Source organism: Schistocerca piceifrons, unplaced genomic scaffold (assembly GCF_021461385.2).
Source record: "Schistocerca piceifrons isolate TAMUIC-IGC-003096 unplaced genomic scaffold, iqSchPice1.1 HiC_scaffold_2508, whole genome shotgun sequence".
In the NCBI taxonomy this organism is placed as follows: Eukaryota; Metazoa; Arthropoda; class Insecta; order Orthoptera; family Acrididae; genus Schistocerca; species Schistocerca piceifrons.
The window spans coordinates 537,723-560,642 of record NW_025728453.1 but is presented as its reverse complement, the minus strand read 5'-3'; positions in this window follow the sequence as shown (position 1 = coordinate 560,642).

Sequence of the window (22,920 nt, the reverse complement as noted above, 5' to 3'; positions counted from 1 at the left end):
TACATTTTCTTTCTTTGGTAAGCATTTTTTGTGTTTGATACTTTTGGAATTTTGGTTTTTCATGATGATTTTAAAATGACCTTTTTCATGTTTGAAATGTACTAACTCGTTTTTTCTTCACAGCAGGTCAACTAGTGTGTGGTTGCAACATTACGGTCCCATTGAGTTCATTTTTGGAGAGAGGGACATCAGATGCACCAGAGGGTGGGAGGAGGGTGCCTAGCACAATACATTTTCTTTCTTCGGTAAGCATTTTTTGTGTTTGATACTTTTGGAATTTTGGTTTTTCATGATGATTTTAAAATGACCTTTTTCATGTTTGAAATGTACTAACTCGTTTTTTCCTCACAGCAGGTCAACTTGTGTGTGGTTGCAACATTACGGTCCCATTGAGTTCATTTTTGGAGAGAGGGACATCAGTTGCACCACAGGGCGGGAGGAGGGTGCGTAGCACAATACATATTCTTTCTTTGGTAAGCATTTTTTGTGTTTATACTTTTGGAATTTTGGTTTTTCATGATGATTTTAAAATGACCTTTTTCATGTTTGAAATGTACTAACTCGTTTTTTCTTCACAGCAGGTCAACTAGTGTGTGGTTGCAACATTATGGTCCCATTGAGTTCATTTTTGGAGAGAGGGACATCAGTTGCACCACAGGGTGGGAGGAGGGTGCGTAGCACAATACATTTTCTTTCTTCGGTAAGCATTTTTTGTGTTTGATACTTTTTCAATTTTGGTTTTTCATGATGATTTTAAAATGACCGTCTTCATGTTTGAAATGTACTAACTCGTTTTTTCCTCACAGCAGGTCAACTTGTGTGCGGTTGCAACATTACGGTCCCATTGAGTACATTTTTGGAGAGAGAGACATCAGTTGCACCACAGGGCGGGAGGAGGGTGCGTAGCACAATACATTTTCTTTCTTCGGTAAGCATTTTTTGTGTTTGATACTTTTGGAATTTTGGTTTTTCATGATGATTTTAAAATGACCTCTTTCATGTTTGAAATGTACTAACTCGTTTTTTCTTCACAGCAGGTCAACTAGTGTGTGGTTGCAACATTATTTTCCCATTGAGTTCATTTTTGGAGAGAGGGGCATCAGTTGCACCTCAGTGCGGGAGGAGGGTGCCTAGCACAATACATTTTCTTTCTTCGGTAAGCATTTTTTGTGTTTGATACTTTTGGATATTTGGTTTTTCATGATGATTTTAAAATGACCGTCTTCATGTTTGAAATGTACTAACTCGTTTTTTCCTCACAGCAGGTCAACTTGTGTGTGGTTGCATCATTACGGTCCCATTGAGTACATTTTTGGAGAGAGAGACATCAGTTGCACCACAGGGCGGGAGGAGGGTGCGTAGCACAATACATTTTCTTTCTTCGGTAAGCATTTTTTGTGTTTGATACTTTTGGAATTTTGGTTTTTCATGATGATTTTAAAATGACCTTCTTCATGTTTTAAATGTACTAACTCGTTATTTCCTCACAGCAGGTCACCTTGTGTGCGGTTGCAACATTACGGTCCCATTGAGTACATTTTTGGAGAGAGAGACATCAGTTGCACCACAGGGCGGGAGGAGGGTGCGTAGCACAATACATTTTCTTTCTTCGGTAAGCATTTTTTGTGTTTGATACTTTTGGAATTTTGGTTTTTCATGATGATTTTAAAATGACCTCTTTCATGTTTGAAATGTACTAACTCGTTTTTTCTTCACAGCAGGTCAACTAGTGTGTGGTTGCAACATTATTTTCCCCCTTGTGTTCATTTTTGGAGAGAGGGGCATCAGTTGCACCACAGTGCGGGAGGAGGGTGCCTAGCACAATACATTTTCTTTCTTCGGTAAGCGTTTTTTGTGTTTGATACTTTTGGAAATTTGGTTTTTCATGATGATTTCAAAATGACCGTCTTCATGTTTGAAATGTACTAACTCGTTTTTTCCTCACAGCAGGTCAACTTGTGTGTGGTTGCATCATTACGGTCCCATTGAGTACATTTTTGGAGAGAGAGACATCAGTTGCACCACAGGGCGGGAGGAGGGTGCCTAGCACAATACATTTTCTTTCTTCAGTATGCATTTCTTGTGTTTGATACTTTTGCAATTTTGGTTTTTCATGATGATTTTCAAATGACCTTTTTCATGTTTGAAATGTACTAACTCGTTTTTTCTTCACAGCAGGTCAACTTGTGTGTGGTTGCAACATTACGGTCCCATTGAGTACATTTTTGGAGAGAGGGACATCAGTTGCACCACAGGGCGGGAGGAGGGTGCGTAGCACAATACATTTCCTTTCTTCGGTAAGCATTTTTTGTGTTTGATACTTTTGGAAATTTGGTTTTTCATGATGATTTTAAAATGACCTTTTTCATGTTTGAAATGTACTAACTAGTTTTTTCTTCACAGCAGGTCAACTAGTGTGTGGTTGCAACATTACGGTCCCATTGAGTACATTTTTGGAGAGAGGGACATCTGTTGCACCACAGGGCGGGCGTGGGTGCCTAGCACAATACATTTCCTTTCTTCAGTAAGCATCTTTTGTGTTTGATACTTTTGGAATTTTGGTTTTTCATGATGATTTTAAAATGACCTTTTTCACTTTTGAAATGTACTAAATCGTTTTTTCCTAACAGCAGGTCAACTAGTGGGAGGTTGCAACATTACGGTCCCATTGAGGTCATTTTTGGAGAGAGGGACATAAGTTGCACCACAGGGCGATAGGTGGGTGCGTAGCACAATACATTTTCTTTCTTCGGTACGCATTTTTTGTGTTTGATACTTTTGGAATTTTGGTTTTTCATGATGATTTTAAAATGACCTTTTTCACTTTTGAAATGTACTAAATCGTTTTTTCCTAACAGCAGGTCAACTAGTGGGAGGTTGCAACATTACAGTCCCATTGAGTTCATTTTTGGAGAGAGGGACATCAGTTGCACCACAGGGCGGGAGGAGGGTGCGTAGCACAATTCATTTTCTTTCTTCGGTACGCATTTTTTGTCTTTGATACTTTTGGAAATTTGGTTTTTCATGATGATTTTAAAATGACCTCTTTCATGTTTGAAATGTACTAACTCGTTTTTTCTTCACAGCAGGTCAACTAGTGTGTGGTTGCAACATTATTTTCCCATTGAGTTCATTTTTGGAGAGAGGGGCATCAGTTGCACCACAGTGCGGGAGGAGGGTGCGTAGCACAATACATTTTCTTTCTTCGGTAAGCATTTTTTGTGTTTGATACTTTTGGAATTTTGGTTTTTCATGATGATTTTAATATGACCTTCTTCATGTTTGAAATGTACTAACTCGTTTTTTCCTCACAGCAGGTCAACTTGTGTGCGGTTGCAACATTACGGTCCCATTGAGTACATTTTTGGAGAGAGAGACATCAGTTGCACCACAGGGCGGGAGGAGGGTGCCTAGCACAATACATTTTCTTTCTTCGGTAAGCATTTTTTGTGTTTGATACTTTTGGAATTTTGGTTTTTCATGATGATTTAAAAATGACCTTTTTCATGTTTGAAATGTACTAACTCGTTTTTTCTTCACAGCAGGTCAACTAGTGTGTGGTTGCAACATTACGGTCCCATTGAGTAAATTTTTGGTGAGAGGGACATCAGTTGCACCACAGGGCGGGAGGAGGGTGCGTAGCACAATACATTTTCTTTCTTCGGTAAGCATTTTTTGTGTTTGATACTTTTGGAATTTTGGTTTTTCATGATGATTTTAAAATGACCTTTTTCATGTTTGAAATGTACTAACTCGTTTTTTCTTCACAGCAGGTCAACTAGTGTGTGGTTGCAACATTACGGTCCCATTGAGTACATTTTTGGAGAGAGGGACATCAGTTGCACCACAGGGCGGGAGGAGGGTGCGTAGCACAATACATTTTCTTTCTTCGGTAAGCATTTTTTGTGTTTGATACTTTTGGAATTTTGGTTTTTCATTATGATTTTAAAATGACCGTCTTCATGTTTGAAATGTACTAACTCGTTTTTTCCTCACAGCAGGTCAACTTGTGTGCGGTTGCAACATTACGGTCCCATTGAGTACATTTTTGGAGAGAGGGACATCAGTTGCACCACTGGGCGGGAGGAGGGTGCGTAGCACAAACATTTTCTTTCTTCGGTAAGCATTTTTTGTGTTTGATACTTTTGGAATTTTGGTTTTTCATGATGATTTTAAAATGACCTTTTTCATGTTTGAAATGTACTAACTCGTTTTTTCTTCACAGCAGGTCAACTAGTGTGTGGTTGCAACATTACGGTCCCATTGAGTACATTTTTGGAGAGAGGGACATCAGTTGCACCACTGGGCGGGAGGAGGGTGCGTAGCACAATACATTTTCTTTCTTCGGTAAGCATTTTTTGTGTTTGATACTTTTGGAATTTTGGTTTTTCATGATGATTTTAAAATGACCTTTTTCATGTTTGACATGTACTTACTCGTTTTTTCTTCACAGCAGGTCAACTAGTGTGTGGTTGCAACATTACGGTCCCATTGAGTACATTTTTGGAGAGAGGGACATAAGTTGCACCACAGGGCGATAGGTGGGTGCGTAGCACAATACATTTTCTTTCTTCGGTACGCATTTTTTGTGTTTGATACTTTTGGAATTTTGGTTTTTCATGATGATTTTAAAATGACCTTTTTCACTTTTGAAATGTACTAAATCGTTTTTTCCTAACAGCAGGTCAACTAGTGGGAGGTTGCAACATTACAGTCCCATTGAGTTCATTTTTGGAGAGAGGGACATCAGTTGCACCACAGGGCGGGAGGAGGGTGCGTAGCACAATTCATTTTCTTTCTTCGGTACGCATTTTTTGTCTTTGATACTTTTGGAAATTTGGTTTTTCATGATGATTTTAAAATGACCTCTTTCATGTTTGAAATGTACTAACTCGTTTTTTCTTCACAGCAGGTCAACTAGTGTGTGGTTGCAACATTATTTTCCCATTGAGTTCATTTTTGGAGAGAGGGGCATCAGTTGCACCACAGTGCGGGAGGAGGGTGCGTAGCACAATACATTTTCTTTCTTCGGTAAGCATTTTTTGTGTTTGATACTTTTGGAATTTTGGTTTTTCATGATGATTTTAATATGACCTTCTTCATGTTTGAAATGTACTAACTCGTTTTTTCCTCACAGCAGGTCAACTTGTGTGCGGTTGCAACATTACGGTCCCATTGAGTACATTTTTGGAGAGAGAGACATCAGTTGCACCACAGGGCGGGAGGAGGGTGCCTAGCACAATACATTTTCTTTCTTCGGTAAGCATTTTTTGTGTTTGATACTTTTGGAATTTTGGTTTTTCATGATGATTTAAAAATGACCTTTTTCATGTTTGAAATGTACTAACTCGTTTTTTCTTCACAGCAGGTCAACTAGTGTGTGGTTGCAACATTACGGTCCCATTGAGTAAATTTTTGGTGAGAGGGACATCAGTTGCACCACAGGGCGGGAGGAGGGTGCGTAGCACAATACATTTTCTTTCTTCGGTAAGCATTTTTTGTGTTTGATACTTTTGGAATTTTGGTTTTTCATGATGATTTTAAAATGACCTTTTTCATGTTTGAAATGTACTAACTCGTTTTTTCTTCACAGCAGGTCAACTAGTGTGTGGTTGCAACATTACGGTCCCATTGAGTACATTTTTGGAGAGAGGGACATCAGTTGCACCACAGGGCGGGAGGAGGGTGCGTAGCACAATACATTTTCTTTCTTCGGTAAGCATTTTTTGTGTTTGATACTTTTGGAATTTTGGTTTTTCATTATGATTTTAAAATGACCGTCTTCATGTTTGAAATGTACTAACTCGTTTTTTCCTCACAGCAGGTCAACTTGTGTGCGGTTGCAACATTACGGTCCCATTGAGTACATTTTTGGAGAGAGGGACATCAGTTGCACCACTGGGCGGGAGGAGGGTGCGTAGCACAAACATTTTCTTTCTTCGGTAAGCATTTTTTGTGTTTGATACTTTTGGAATTTTGGTTTTTCATGATGATTTTAAAATGACCTTTTTCATGTTTGAAATGTACTAACTCGTTTTTTCTTCACAGCAGGTCAACTAGTGTGTGGTTGCAACATTACGGTCCCATTGAGTACATTTTTGGAGAGAGGGACATCAGTTGCACCACTGGGCGGGAGGAGGGTGCGTAGCACAATACATTTTCTTTCTTCGGTAAGCATTTTTTGTGTTTGATACTTTTGGAATTTTGGTTTTTCATGATGATTTTAAAATGACCTTTTTCATGTTTGACATGTACTTACTCGTTTTTTCTTCACAGCAGGTCAACTAGTGTGTGGTTGCAACATTACGGTCCCATTGAGTACATTTTTGGAGAGAGGGACATCAGTTGCACCACAGGGCGGGAGGAGGGTGCGTAGCACAATACATTTTCTTTCTTCAGTAAGCATTTTTTGTGTTTGATACTTTTGGAATTTTGGTTTTTCATGATGATTTTAAAATGACCTTTTTCATGTTTGAAATGTACTAACTCGTTTTTTCTTCACAGCAGGTCAACTAGTGTGTGGTTGCAACTTTACGGTCCCATTGAGTACATTTTTGGAGAGAGGGACATCAGTTGCACCACAGGGCGGGAGGAGGGTGCGTAGCACAATACATTTTCTTTCTTCGGTAAGCATTTTTTGTGTTTGATACTTTTGGAGTTTTGGTTTTTCATGATGATTTTAAAATGACCTTTTTCATGTTTGAAATGTACTAACTCGTTTTTTCTTCACAGCAGGTCAACTAGTGTGTGGTTGCAACATTACGGTCCCATTGAGTACATTTTTGGAGAGAGGGACATCAGTTGCACCACAGGGCGGGAAGAGGGTGCCTAGCACAATACATTTTCTTTCTTCAGTAAGCATTTCTTGTGTTTGATACTTTTGGAATTTTGGTTTTTCATGATGATTTTCAAATGACCTTTTTCATGTTTGAAATGTACTAACTCGTTTTTTCTTCACAGCAGGTCAACTTGTGTGTGGTTGCAACATTACGGTCCCATTGAGTACATTTTTGGAGAGAGGGACATCAGTTGCACCACAGGGCGGGAGGAGGGTGCGTAGCACAATACATTTTCTTTCTTCGGTAAGCATTTTTTGTGTTTGATACTTTTGGAATTTTGGTTTCTCATGATGATTTTAAAATGACCCTTTTCATGTTTGAATTGTACTAACTCGTTTTTTCTTCACAGCAGGTCAACTAGTGTGTGGTTGCAACATTACGGTCCCATTGAGTACATTTTTGGAGAGAGGGACATCAGTTGCACCACAGGGCGGGAGGAGGGTGCGTAGCACAATACATTTTCTTTCTTCGGTACGCATTTTTTGTGTTTGATACTTTTGGAATTTTGGTTTTTCATGATGATTTTAAAATGACCTTTTTCACTTTTGAAATGTACTAAATCGTTTGTTCCTAACAGCAGGTCAACTAGTGGGAGGTTGCAACATTACGGTCCCATTGAGTTCATTTTTGGAGAGAGGGACATCAGTTGCACCACAAGGCGGGAGGAGGGTGCGTAGCACAATACATTTTCTTTCTTCGGTACGCATTTTTTGTGTTTGATACTTTTGGAATTTTGGTTTTTCATGATGATTTTAAAATGACCTTTTTCACGTTTGAAATGTACAAAATCGTTTTTTCCTAACAGCAGGTCAACTAGTGGGAGGTTGCAACATTACGGTCCCATTGAGTTCATTTTTGGAGAGAGGGACATCAGTTGCACCACAGGGTGGGAGGAGGGTGCGTAGCACAATACATTTTCTTTCTTCGGTAAGCATTTTTTGTGTTTGATACTTTTGGAATTTTGGTTTTTCGTGATGATTTTAAAATGACCGTCTTCATGTTTGAAATGTACTAACTCGTTTTTTCTTCACAGCAGGTGAACTAGTGTGTGGTTGCAACATTGCGGTCCCATTGAGTACATTTTTGGAGAGAGGGACATCAGTTGCACCACAGGGTGGGAGGAGGGTGCCTAGCACAATACATTTTCTTTCTTCGGTAAGCATTTTTTGTGTTTGATACTTTTGGAATTTTGGTTTTTCATGATGATTTTAAAATTACCTTTTTCACATTTGAAATGTACTAAATCGTTTTTTCCTAACAGCAGGTCAACTAGTGGGAGGTTGCAACATTACGGTCCCATTGAGTTCATTTTTGGAGAGAAAGACATCAGTTGCACCACAGGGCGGGAGGAGGGTGCGTAGCACAATACATTTTCTTTCTTTGGTAAGCATTTTTTGTGTTTGATACTTTTGGAATTTTGGTTTTTCATGATGATTTTAAAATGACCTTTTTCATGTTTGAAATGTACTAACTCGTTCTTTCTTCACAGCAGGTCAACTAGTGTGTGGTTGCAACATTACGGTCCCATTGAGTACATTTTTGGAGAGAGGAACATCTGTTGCACCACAGGGTGGGAGGAGGGTGCGTAGCACAATACATTTTCTTTCTTTGGTAAGCATTTTTTGTGTTTGATACTTTTGGAATTTTGGTTTTTCATGATGATTTTAAAATGACCTTCTTCATGTTTGAAATGTACTAACTCGTTTTTTCTTCACAGCAGGTCAACTAGTGTGTGGTTGCAACATTACGGTCCCATTGAGTTGATTTTTGGAGAGAGGGGCATCAGTTGCACCACAGTGCGGGAGGAGGGTGCCTAGCACAATACATTTTCTTTCTTCGGTAAGAATTTTTTGTGTTTGATACTTTTGGAATTTTCGTTTTTCATGATGATTTTAAAATGACCGTCTTCATGTTTGAAATGTACTAACTCGTTTTTTCCTCACAGCAGGTCAACGTGAGTGTGGTTGCAACATTACGGTCCCATTGAGTTCATTTTTGGAGAGAGGGACATCAGTTGCACCACAGGGTGGGAGGAGGGTGCCTAGCACAATACATTTTCTTTCTTTGGTAAGCATTTTTTGTGTTTGATACTTTTGGAATTTTGGTTTTTCATGATGATTTTAAAATGACCTTCTTCATGTTTGAAATGTACTAACTCGTTTTTTCTTCACAGCAGGTCACTAGTGTGTGGTTGCAACATTACGGTCCCATTGAGTTGATTTTTGGAGAGAGGGGCATCAGTTGCACCACAGTGCGGGAGGAGGGTGCCTAGCACAATACATTTTCTTTCTTCGGTAAGCATTTTTTGTGTTTGATACTTTTGGAATTTTGGTTTTTCATGATGATTTTAAAATGACCGTCTTCATGTTTGAAATGTACTAACTCGTTTTTTCCTCACAGCAGGTCAACTTGTGTGTGGTTGCAACATTACGGTCCCATTGAGTTGATTTTTGGAGAGAGGGGCATCAGTTGCACCACAGTGCGGGAGGAGGGTGCCTAGCACAATACATTTTCTTTCTTCGGTAAGCATTTTTTGTGTTTGATACTTTTGGAATTTTGGTTTTTCATGATGATTTTAAAATGACCGTCTTCATGTTTGAAATGTACTAACTCGTTTTTTCATCACAGCAGGTCAACTTGTGTGTGGTTGCAACATTATGGTCCCATTGAGTTCATTTTTGGAGATAGGGACATCAGTTGTACCACAGGGTGGGAGGAGGGTGCCTAGCACAATACATTTTCTTTCTTTGGTAAGCATTTTTTGTGTTTGATACTTTTGGAATTTTGGTTTTTCATGATGATTTTAAAATGACCTTCTTCATGTTTGAAATGTACTAACTCGTTTTTTCTTCACAGCAGGTCAACTAGTGTGTGGTTGCAACATTACGGTCCCATTGAGTTCATTTCTGGAGAGAGGGGCATCAGTTGCACCACAGTGCGGGAGGAGGGTGCCTAGCACAATACATTTTCTTTCTTCGGTAAGCATTTTTTGTGTTTGATACTTTTGGAATTTTGGTTTTTCATGATGATTTTAAAATGACCTTCTTCATGTTTGAAATGTACTAACTCGTTTTTTCCTCACAGCAGGTCAACTTGTGTGCGGTTGCAACATTACGGTCCCATTGAGTACATTTTTGGAGAGAGAGACATCAGTTGCACCACAGGGCGGGAGGAGGGTGCCTAGCACAATACATTTTCTTTCTTCGGTAAGCATTTTTTGTGTTTGATACTTTTGGAATTTTGGTTTTTCATGATGATTTAAAAATGACCTTTTTCATGTTTGAAATGTACTAACTCGTTTTTTCTTCACAGCAGGTCAACTAGTGTGTGGTTGCAACATTACGGTCCCATTGAGTAAATTTTTGGTGAGAGGGACATCAGTTGCACCACAGGGCGGGAGGAGGGTGCGTAGCACAATACATTTTCTTTCTTCGGTAAGCATTTTTTGTGTTTGATACTTTTGGAATTTTGGTTTTTCATGATGATTTTAAAATGACCTTTTTCATGTTTGAAATGTACTAACTCGTTTTTTCTTCACAGCAGGTCAACTAGTGTGTGGTTGCAACATTACGGTCCCATTGAGTACATTTTTGGAGAGAGGGACATCAGTTGCACCACAGGGCGGGAGGAGGGTGCGTAGCACAATACATTTTCTTTCTTCGGTAAGCATTTTTTGTGTTTGATACTTTTGGAATTTTGGTTTTTCATTATGATTTTAAAATGACCGTCTTCATGTTTGAAATGTACTAACTCGTTTTTTCCTCACAGCAGGTCAACTTGTGTGCGGTTGCAACATTACGGTCCCATTGAGTACATTTTTGGAGAGAGGGACATCAGTTGCACCACTGGGCGGGAGGAGGGTGCGTAGCACAAACATTTTCTATCTTCGGTAAGCATTTTTTGTGTTTGATACTTTTGGAATTTTGGTTTTTCATGATGATTTTAAAATGACCTTTTTCATGTTTGAAATGTACTAACTCGTTTTTTCTTCACAGCAGGTCAACTAGTGTGTGGTTGCAACATTACGGTCCCATTGAGTACATTTTTGGAGAGAGGGACATCAGTTGCACCACTGGGCGGGAGGAGGGTGCGTAGCACAATACATTTTCTTTCTTCGGTAAGCATTTTTTGTGTTTGATACTTTTGGAATTTTGGTTTTTCATGATGATTTTAAAATGACCTTTTTCATGTTTGACATGTACTTACTCGTTTTTTCTTCACAGCAGGTCAACTAGTGTGTGGTTGCAACATTACGGTCCCATTGAGTACATTTTTGGAGAGAGGGACATCAGTTGCACCACAGGGCGGGAGGAGGGTGCGTAGCACAATACATTTTCTTTCTTCAGTAAGCATTTTTTGTGTTTGATACTTTTGGAATTTTGGTTTTTCATGATGATTTTAAAATGACCTTTTTCATGTTTGAAATGTACTAACTCGTTTTTTCTTCACAGCAGGTCAACTAGTGTGTGGTTGCAACTTTACGGTCCCATTGAGTACATTTTTGGAGAGAGGGACATCAGTTGCACCACAGGGCGGGAGGAGGGTGCGTAGCACAATACATTTTCTTTCTTCGGTAAGCATTTTTTGTGTTTGATACTTTTGGAGTTTTGGTTTTTCATGATGATTTTAAAATGACCTTTTTCATGTTTGAAATGTACTAACTCGTTTTTTCTTCACAGCAGGTCAACTAGTGTGTGGTTGCAACATTACGGTCCCATTGAGTACATTTTTGGAGAGAGGGACATCAGTTGCACCACAGGGCGGGAGGAGGGTGCCTAGCACAATACATTTTCTTTCTTCAGTAAGCATTTCTTGTGTTTGATACTTTTGGAATTTTGGTTTTTCATGATGATTTTCAAATGACCTTTTTCATGTTTGAAATGTACTAACTCGTTTTTTCTTCACAGCAGGTCAACTTGTGTGTGGTTGCAACATTACGGTCCCATTGAGTACATTTTTGGAGAGAGGGACATCAGTTGCACCACAGGGCGGGAGGAGGGTGCGTAGCACAATACATTTTCTTTCTTCGGTAAGCATTTTTTGTGTTTGATACTTTTGGAATTTTGGTTTCTCATGATGATTTTAAAATGACCCTTTTCATGTTTGAATTGTACTAACTCGTTTTTTCTTCACAGCAGGTCAACTAGTGTGTGGTTGCAACATTACGGTCCCATTGAGTACATTTTTGGAGAGAGGGACATCAGTTGCACCACAGGGCGGGAGGAGGGTGCGTAGCACAATACATTTTCTTTCTTCGGTACGCATTTTTTGTGTTTGATACTTTTGGAATTTTGGTTTTTCATGATGATTTTAAAATGACCTTTTTCACTTTTGAAATGTACTAAATCGTTTGTTCCTAACAGCAGGTCAACTAGTGGGAGGTTGCAACATTACGGTCCCATTGAGTTCATTTTTGGAGAGAGGGACATCAGTTGCACCACAAGGCGGGAGGAGGGTGCGTAGCACAATACATTTTCTTTCTTCGGTACGCATTTTTTGTGTTTGATACTTTTGGAATTTTGGTTTTTCATGATGATTTTAAAATGACCTTTTTCACGTTTGAAATGTACAAAATCGTTTTTTCCTAACAGCAGGCCAACTAGTGGGAGGTTGCAACATTACGGTCCCATTGAGTTCATTTTTGGAGAGAGGGACATCAGTTGCACCACAGGGTGGGAGGAGGGTGCGTAGCACAATACATTTTCTTTCTTCGGTAAGCATTTTTTGTGTTTGATACTTTTGGAATTTTGGTTTTTCGTGATGATTTTAAAATGACCGTCTTCATGTTTGAAATGTACTAACTCGTTTTTTCTTCACAGCAGGTGAACTAGTGTGTGGTTGCAACATTGCGGTCCCATTGAGTACATTTTTGGAGAGAGGGACATCAGTTGCACCACAGGGTGGGAGGAGGGTGCCTAGCACAATACATTTTCTTTCTTCGGTAAGCATTTTCTGTGTTTGATACTTTTGGAATTTTGGTTTTTCATGATGATTTTAAAATTACCTTTTTCACATTTGAAATGTACTAAATCGTTTTTTCCTAACAGCAGGTCAACTAGTGGGAGGTTGCAACATTACGGTCCCATTGAGTTCATTTTTGGAGAGAAAGACATCAGTTGCACCACAGGGCGGGAGGAGGGTGCGTAGCACAATACATTTTCTTTCTTTGGTAAGCATTTTTTGTGTTTGATACTTTTGGAATTTTGGTTTTTCATGATGATTTTAAAATGACCTTTTTCATGTTTGAAATGTACTAACTCGTTTTTTCTTCACAGCAGGTCAACTAGTGTGTGGTTGCAACATTACGGTCCCATTGAGTACATTTTTGGAGAGAGGAACATCTGTTGCACCACAGGGTGGGAGGAGGGTGCGTAGCACAATACATTTTCTTTCTTTGGTAAGCATTTTTTGTGTTTGATACTTTTGGAATTTTGGTTTTTCATGATGATTTTAAAATGACCTTCTTCATGTTTGAAATGTACTAACTCGTTTTTTCTTCACAGCAGGTCAACTAGTGTGTGGTTGCAACATTACGGTCCCATTGAGTTGATTTTTGGAGAGAGGGGCATCAGTTGCACCACAGTGCGGGAGGAGGGTGCCTAGCACAATACATTTTCTTTCTTCGGTAAGAATTTTTTGTGTTTGATACTTTTGGAATTTTCGTTTTTCATGATGATTTTAAAATGACCGTCTTCATGTTTGAAATGTACTAACTCGTTTTTTCCTCACAGCAGGTCAACGTGAGTGTGGTTGCAACATTACGGTCCCATTGAGTTCATTTTTGGAGAGAGGGACATCAGTTGCACCACAGGGTGGGAGGAGGGTGCCTAGCACAATACATTTTCTTTCTTTGGTAAGCATTTTTTGTGTTTGATACTTTTGGAATTTTGGTTTTTCATGATGATTTTAAAATGACCTTCTTCATGTTTGAAATGTACTAACTCGTTTTTTCTTCACAGCAGGTCACTAGTGTGTGGTTGCAACATTACGGTCCCATTGAGTTGATTTTTGGAGAGAGGGGCATCAGTTGCACCACAGTGCGGGAGGAGGGTGCCTAGCACAATACATTTTCTTTCTTCGGTAAGCATTTTTTGTGTTTGATACTTTTGGAATTTTGGTTTTTCATGATGATTTTAAAATGACCGTCTTCATGTTTGAAATGTACTAACTCGTTTTTTCCTCACAGCAGGTCAACTTGTGTGTGGTTGCAACATTACGGTCCCATTGAGTTGATTTTTGGAGAGAGGGGCATCAGTTGCACCACAGTGCGGGAGGAGGGTGCCTAGCACAATACATTTTCTTTCTTCGGTAAGCATTTTTTGTGTTTGATACTTTTGGAATTTTGGTTTTTCATGATGATTTTAAAATGACCGTCTTCATGTTTGAAATGTACTAACTCGTTTTTTCATCACAGCAGGTCAACTTGTGTGTGGCTGCAACATTATGGTCCCATTGAGTTCATTTTTGGAGATAGGGACATCAGTTGTACCACAGGGTGGGAGGAGGGTGCCTAGCACAATACATTTTCTTTCTTTGGTAAGCATTTTTTGTGTTTGATACTTTTGGAATTTTGGTTTTTCATGATGATTTTAAAATGACCTTCTTCATGTTTGAAATGTACTAACTCGTTTTTTCTTCACAGCAGGTCAACTAGTGTGTGGTTGCAACATTACGGTCCCATTGAGTTCATTTCTGGAGAGAGGGGCATCAGTTGCACCACAGTGCGGGAGGAGGGTGCCTAGCACAATACATTTTCTTTCTTCGGTAAGCATTTTTTGTGTTTGATACTTTTGGAATTTTGGTTTTTCATGATGATTTTAAAATGACCGTCTTCATGTTTGAAATGTACTAACTCGTTATTTCCTCACAGCAGGTCAACTTGTGTGTGGTTGCAACATTACGGTCCCATTGATTTCATTTTTGGAGAGAGGGACATCATTTGCACCACAGGGCGGGAGGAGGGTGCGTAGCACAATACATTTTCTTTCTTCGGTAAGCATTTTTTGTGTTTGATACTTTTGGAATTTTGGTTTTTCATGATGATTTTAGAATGACCGTCTTCATGTTTGAAATGTACTAACTCGTTTTTTCCTCACAGCAGGTCAACTTGTGTGTGGTAGCAACATTACGGTCCCATTGAGTTCATTTTTGGAGAGAGGGACATCAATTGCACCACAGGGCGGGAGGAGGGTGCGGAGCACAATACATTTTCTTTCTTTGGTAAGCATTTTTTGTGTTTGATACTTTTGGAATTTTGGTTTTTCATGATGATTTTAAAATGACCTTTTTCATGTTTGAAATGTACTAACTCGTTTTTTTATCACAGCAGGTCAACTAGTGTGTGGTTGCAACATTACGGTCCCATTGAGTTCATTTTTGGAGAGAGGGACATCAGATGCACCAGAGGGTGGGAGGAGGGTGCCTAGCACAATACATTTTCTTTCTTCGGTAAGCATTTTTTGTGTTTGATACTTTTGGAATTTTGGTTTTTCATGATGATTTTAAAATGACCTTTTTCATGTTTGAAATGTACTAACTCGTTTTTTCCTCACAGCAGGTCAACTTGTGTGTGGTTGCAACATTACGGTCCCATTGAGTTCATTTTTGGAGAGAGGGACATCAGTTGCACCACAGGGCGGGAGGAGGGTGCGTAGCACAATACATTTTCTTTCTTTGGTAAGCATTTTTTGTGTTTGATACTTTTGGAATTTTGGTTTTTCATGATGATTTTAAAATGACCTTTTTCATGTTTGAAATGTACTAACTCGTTTTTTCTTCACAGCAGGTCAACTAGTGTGTGGTTGCAACATTATTTTCCCATTGAGTTCATTTTTGGAGAGAGGGGCATCAGTTGCACCACAGTGCGGGAGGAGGGTGCCTAGCACAATACATTTTCTTTCTTCGGTAAGCATTTTTTGTGTTTGATACTTTTGGAAATTTGGTTTTTCATGATGATTTTAAAATGACCTTTTTCATGTTTGAAATGTACTAACTCGTTTTTTCCTCACAGCAGGTCAACTTGTGTGCGGTTGCAACATTACGGTCCCATTGAGTTGATTTTTGGAGAGAGGGGCATCAGTTGCACCACAGTGCGGGAGGAGGGTGCCTAGCACAATACATTTTCTTTCTTCGGTAAGCATTTTTTGTGTTTGATACTTTTGGAATTTTGGTTTTTCATGATGATTTTAAAATGACCGTCTTCATGTTTGAAATGTACTAACTCGTTTTTTCATCACAGCAGGTCAACTTGTGTGTGGTTGCAACATTATGGTCCCATTGAGTTCATTTTTGGAGAGAGGGACATCAGTTGTACCACAGGGTGGGAGGAGGGTGCCTAGCACAATACATTTTCTTTCTTTGGTAAGCATTTTTTGTGTTTGATACTTTTGGAATTTTGGTTTTTCATGATGATTTTAAAATGACCTTCTTCATGTTTGAAATGTACTAACTCGTTTTTTCTTCACAGCAGGTCAACTACTGTGTGGTTGCAACATTACGGTCCCATTGAGTTCATTTCTGGAGAGAGGGGCATCAGTTGCACCACAGTGCGGGAGGAGGGTGCCTAGCACAATACATTTTCTTTCTTCGGTAAGCATTTTTTGTGTTTGATACTTTTGGAATTTTGGTTTTTCATGATGATTTTAAAATGACCGTCTTCATGTTTGAAATGTACTAACTCGTTATTTCCTCACAGCAGGTCAACTTGTGTGTGGTTGCAACATTACGGTCCCATTGATTTCATTTTTGGAGAGAGGGACATCATTTGCACCACAGGGCGGGAGGAGGGTGCGTAGCACAATACATTTTCTTTCTTCGGTAAGCATTTTTTGTGTTTGATACTTTTGGAATTTTGGTTTTTCATGATGATTTTAGAATGACCGTCTTCATGTTTGAAATGTACTAACTCGTTTTTTCTTCACAGCAGGTCAACTAGTGTGTGGTTGCAACATTATTTTCCCATTGAGTTCATTTTTGGAGAGAGGGGCATCAGTTGCACCACAGTGCGGGAGGAGGGTGCCTAGCACAATACATTTTCTTTCTTCGGTAAGCATTTTTTGTGTTTGATACTTTTGGAAATTTGGTTTTTCATGATGATATTAAAATGACCTTTTTCATGTTTGAAATGTACTAACTCGTTTTTTCCTCACAGGAGGTCAACTTGTGTGTGGTTGCATCATTACGGTCCCATTGAGTACATTTTTGGAGAGAGAGACATCAGTTGCACCACAGGGCGGGAGGAGGGTGCGTAGCACAATACATTTTCTTTCTTCGGTAAGCATTTTTTGTGTTTGATACTTTTGGAATTTTGGTTTTTCATGATGATTTTAAAATGACCTTTTTCATGTTTGAAATGTACTAACTCGTTTTTACTTCACAGCAGGTCAACTAGTGTGTGGTTGCAACATTACGGTCCCATTGAGTACATTTTTGGAGAGAGGGACATCAGTTGCACCACAGGGCGGGAGGAGGGTGCGTAGCACAATACATTTTCTTTCTTCGGTAAGCATTTTTTGTGTTTGATACTTTTGGAATTTTGGTTTTTCATTATGATTTTAAAATGACCGTCTTCATGTTTGAAATGTACTAACTCGTTTTTTCCTCACAGCAGGTCAATTTGTGTGCGGTTGCAACATTACGGTCCCATTGAGTACATTTTTGGAGAGAGGGACATCAGTTGCACCACTGGGCGGGAGGAGGGTGCGTAGCACAAACATTTTCTTTCTTCGGTAAGCATTTTTTGTGTTTGATACTTTTGGAATTTTGGTTTTTCATGATGATTTTAAAATGACCTTTTTCATGTTTGAAATGTACTAACTCGTTTTTTCTTCACAGCAGGTCAACTAGTGTGTGGTTGCAACATTACGGTCCCATTGAGTACATTTTTGGAGAGAGGGACATCAGTTGCACCACTGGGCGGGAGGAGGGTGCGTAGCACAATACATTTTCTTTCTTCGGTAAGCATTTTTTGTGTTTGATACTTTTGGAATTTTGGTTTTTCATGATGATTTTAAAATGACCGTCTTCATGTTTGAAATGTACTAACTCGTTTTTTCATCACAGCAGGTCAACTTGTGTGTGGTTGCATCATTATGGTCCCATTGAGTTCATTTTTGGAGAGAGGGACATCAGTTGTACCACAGGGTGGGAGGAGGGTGCCTAGCACAATACATTTTCTTTCTTTGGTAAGCATTTTTTGTGTTTGATACTTTTGGAATTTTGGTTTTTCATGATGATTTTAAAATGACCTTCTTCATGTTTGAAATGTACTAACTCGTTTTTTCTTCACAGCAGGTCAACTACTGTGTGGTTGCAACATTACGGTCCCATTGAGTTCATTTCTGGAGAGAGGGGCATCAGTTGCACCACAGTGCGGGAGGAGGGTGCCTAGCACAATACATTTTCTTTCTTCGGTAAGCATTTTTTGTGTTTGATACTTTTGGAATTTTGGTTTTTCATGATGATTTTAAAATGACCGTCTTCATGTTTGAAATGTACTAACTCGTTATTTCCTCACAGCAGGTCAACTTGTGTGTGGTTGCAACATTACGGTCCAATTGATTTCATTTTTGGAGAGAGGGACATCATTTGCACCACAGGGCGGGAGGAGGGTGCGTAGCACAATACATTTTCTTTCTTCGGTAAGCATTTTTTGTGTTTGATACTTTTGGAATTTTGGTTTTTCATGATGATTTTAGAATGACCGTCTTCATGTTTGAAATGTACTAACTCGTTTTTTCTTCACAGCAGGTCAACTAGTGTGTGGTTGCAACATTATTTTCCCATTGAGTTCATTTTTGGAGAGAGGGGCATCAGTTGCACCACAGTGCGGGAGGAGGGTGCCTAGCACAATACATTTTCTTTCTTCGGTAAGCATTTTTTGTGTTTGATACTTTTGGAAATTTGGTTTTTCATGATGATATTAAAATGACCTTTTTCATGTTTGAAATGTACTAACTCGTTTTTTCCTCACAGCAGGTCAACTTGTGTGTGGTTGCATCATTACGGTCCCATTGAGTACATTTTTGGAGAGAGAGACATCAGTTGCACCACAGGGCGGGAGGAGGGTGCGTAGCACAATACATTTTCTTTCTTCGGTAAGCATTTTTTGTGTTTGATACTTTTGGAATTTTGGTTTTTCATGATGATTTTAAAATGACCTTTTTCATGTTTGAAATGTACTAACTCGTTTTTACTTCACAGCAGGTCAACTAGTGTGTGGTTGCAACATTACGGTCCCATTGAGTACATTTTTGGAGAGAGGGACATCAGTTGCACCACAGGGCGGGAGGAGGGTGCGTAGCACAATACATTTTCTTTCTTCGGTAAGCATTTTTTGTGTTTGATACTTTTGGAATTTTGGTTTTTCATTATGATTTTAAAATGACCGTCTTCATGTTTGAAATGTACTAACTCGTTTTTTCCTCACAGCAGGTCAATTTGTGTGCGGTTGCAACATTACGGTCCCATTGAGTACATTTTTGGAGAGAGGGACATCAGTTGCACCACTGGGCGGGAGGAGGGTGCGTAGCACAAACATTTTCTTTCTTCGGTAAGCATTTTTTGTGTTTGATACTTTTGGAATTTTGGTTTTTCATGATGATTTTAAAATGACCTTTTTCATGTTTGAAATGTACTAACTCGTTTTTTCTTCACAGCAGGTCAACTAGTGTGTGGTTGCAACATTACGGTCCCATTGAGTACATTTTTGGAGAGAGGGACATCAGTTGCACCACTGGGCGGGAGGAGGGTGCGTAGCACAATACATTTTCTTTCTTCGGTAAGCATTTTTTGTGTTTGATACTTTTGGAATTTTGGTTTTTCATGATGATTTTAAAATGACCTTTTTTATGTTTGAAATGTACTTACTCGTTTTTTCTTCACAGCAGGTCAACTTGTGTGTGGTTGCAACATTACGGTCCCATTGAGTACATTTTTGGAGAGAGGGACATCAGTTGCACCACAGGGCGGGAGGAGGGTGCGTAGCACAATACATTTTCTTTCTTCGGTGAGCATTTTTTGTGTTTGATACTTTTGGAATTTTGGTTTTTCATGATGATTTTAAAATGACCTTTTTCATGTATGAAATGTACTAACTCGTTTTTTCTTCACAGCAGGTCAACTAGTGTGTGGTTGCAACTTTACGGTCCCATTGAGTACATTTTTGGAGAGAGGGACATCAGTTGCACCACAGGGCGGGAGGAGGGTGCGTAGCACAATACATTTTCTTTCTTTGGTAAGCATTTTTTGTGTTTGATACTTTTGGAATTTTGGTTTTTCATGATAATTTTAAAATGACCTTTTTCATGTTTGAAATGTACTAACTCGTTTTTTCTTCACAGCAGGTCAACTAGTGTGTGGTTGCAACATTACGGTCCCATTGAGTACATTTTTGGAGAGAGGGACATCAGTTGCACCACAGGGCGGGAGGAGGGTGCCTAGCACAATACATTTTCTTTCTTCAGTAAGCATTTCTTGTGTTTGATACTTTTGGAATTTTGGTTTTTCATGATGATTTTAAAATGACCTTTTTCATGTTTGAAATGTACTAACTCGTTTTTTCTTCACAGCAGGTCAACTAGTGTGTGGTTGCAACATTACGGTCCCATTGAGTTCATTTTTGGAGAGAGGGACATCAGTTGCACCACAGGGCGGGAGGAGGGTGCCTAGCACAATACATTTTCTTTCTTCGGTAAGCATTTTTTGTGTTTGATACTTTTGGAATTTTGGTTTTTCATGATGATTTTAAAATGACCTTCTTCATGTTTGAAATGTACTAACTCGTTTTTTCCTCACAGCAGGTCAACTTGTGTGTGGTTGCAACATTACGGTCCCATTGAGTACATTTTTGGAGAGAGGGACATCAGTTGCACCACAGGGCGGGAGGAGGGTGCGTAGCACAATACATTTTCTTTCTTCGGTAAGCATTTTTTGTGTTTGATACTTTTGGAAATTTGGTTTTTCATGATGATTTTAAAATGACCTTTTTCATGTTTGAAATGTACTAACTCGTTTTTTCTTCACAGCAGGTCAACTAGTGTGTGGTTGCAACATTACGGTCCCATTGAGTACATTTTTGGAGAGATGGACATCTGTTGCACCACAGGGCGGGCGTGGGTGCCTAGCACAATACATTTCCTTTCTTCAGTAAGCATTTTTTGTGTTTGATACCTTTGGAATTTTGGTTTTTCATGATGATTTTAAAATGACCGTCTTCATGTTTGAAATGTACTAAATCGTTTTTTCCTCACAGCAGGTCAATTTGTGTGTGGTTGCAACATTACGGTCCCATTGAGTACATTTTTGGAGAGAGGGACATCAGTTGCACCACAGGTCAGGAGGTGGGTGCGTAGCACAATACATTTTCTTTCTGCGGTAAGCATTATTTGTGTTTGATACTTTTGGAATTTTTGTTTTTCATGATGATTTTAAAATGACCTTCTTCATGTTTGAAATGTACTAACTCGTTTTTTCTTCACAGCAGGTAAACTAGTGTGTGTTTGCAACATTACGGTCCCATTGAGTACATTTTTGGAGAGAGGGACATCAGTTGCACCACAGGGCGGGAGGAGGGTGCGTAGCACAATACATTTTCTTTCTTCGGTAAGCATTTTTTGTGTTTGATACTTTTGGAATTTTGGTTTTTCATGATGATTTTAAAATGACCTTTTTCATGTTTGAAATGTACTAACTCGTTTTTTCTTCACAGCAGGTCAACTAGTGTGTGGTTGCAACATTACGGTCCCATTGAGTTCATTTTTGGAGAGAGGGACATCAGTTGCACCACAGGGCGGAAGGTGGGTGCCTAGCACAATACATTTTCTTTCTTCAGTAAGCATTTTTTGTGTTTGATACATTTGGAATTTTGGTTTCTCATGATGATTTTAAAATGACCTTTTTCATGTTTGAAATGTACTAACTCGTTTTTTCTTCACAGCAGGTCAACTAGTGTGTGGTTGCAACATTACGGTCCCATTGAGTACATTTTTGGAGAGAGGGACATCAGTTGCACCACAGGGCGGGAGGAGGGTGCGTAGCACAATACATTTTCTTTCTTCGGTAAGCATTTTTTGTGTTTGATACTTTTGGAATTTTGGTTTTTTATGATGATTTTAAAATGACCGTCTTCATGTTTGAAATGTACTAACTCGTTTTTTCCTCACAGCAGGTCAACTTGTGTGCGGTTGCAACATTACGGTCCCATTGAGTACATTTTTGGAGAGAGGGACATCAGTTGCACCACTGGGCGGGAGGAGGGTGCGTAGCACAAACATTTTCTTTCTTCGGTAAGCATTTTTTGTGTTTGATACTTTTGGAATTTTGGTTTTTCATGATGATTTTCAAATGACCTTTTTCATGTTTGAAATGTACTAACTCGATTTTTCTTCACAGCAGGTCACCTAGTGTGTGGTTGCAACATTACGGTCCCATTGAGTACATTTTTGGAGAGAGGGACATCAGTTCCACCACTGGGCGGGAGGAGGGTGCCTAGCACAATACATTTTCTTTCTTCGGTAAGCATTTTTTGTGTTTGATACTTTTGGAATTTTGGTTTTTCATGATGAATTTAAAATGACCTTTTTCATGTTTGAAATGTACTTACTCGTTTTTTCTTCACAGCAGGTCAACTAGTGTGTGGTTGCAACATTACGGTCCCATTGAGTACATTTTTGGAGAGAGGGACATCAGTTGCACCACAGGGCGGGAGGAGGGTGCGTAGCACAATACATTTTCTTTCTTCGGTAAGCATTTTTTGTGTTGATACTTTTGGAATTTTGGTTTTTCATGATGATTTTAAAATGACCTTTTTCATGTTTGAAATGTACTAACTCGTTTTTTCTTCACAGCAGGTCAACTAGTGTGTGGTTGCAACTTTACGGTCCCATTGAGTACATTTTTGGAGAGAGGGACATCAGTTGCACCACAGGGCGGGAGGAGGGTGCGTAGCACAATACATTTTCTTTCTTCGGTAAGCATTTTTTGTGTTTGATACTTTTGGAATTTTGGTTTTTCATGATGATTTTAAAATGACCTTTTTCATGTTTGAAATGTACTAACTCGTTTTTTCTTCACAGCAGGTCAA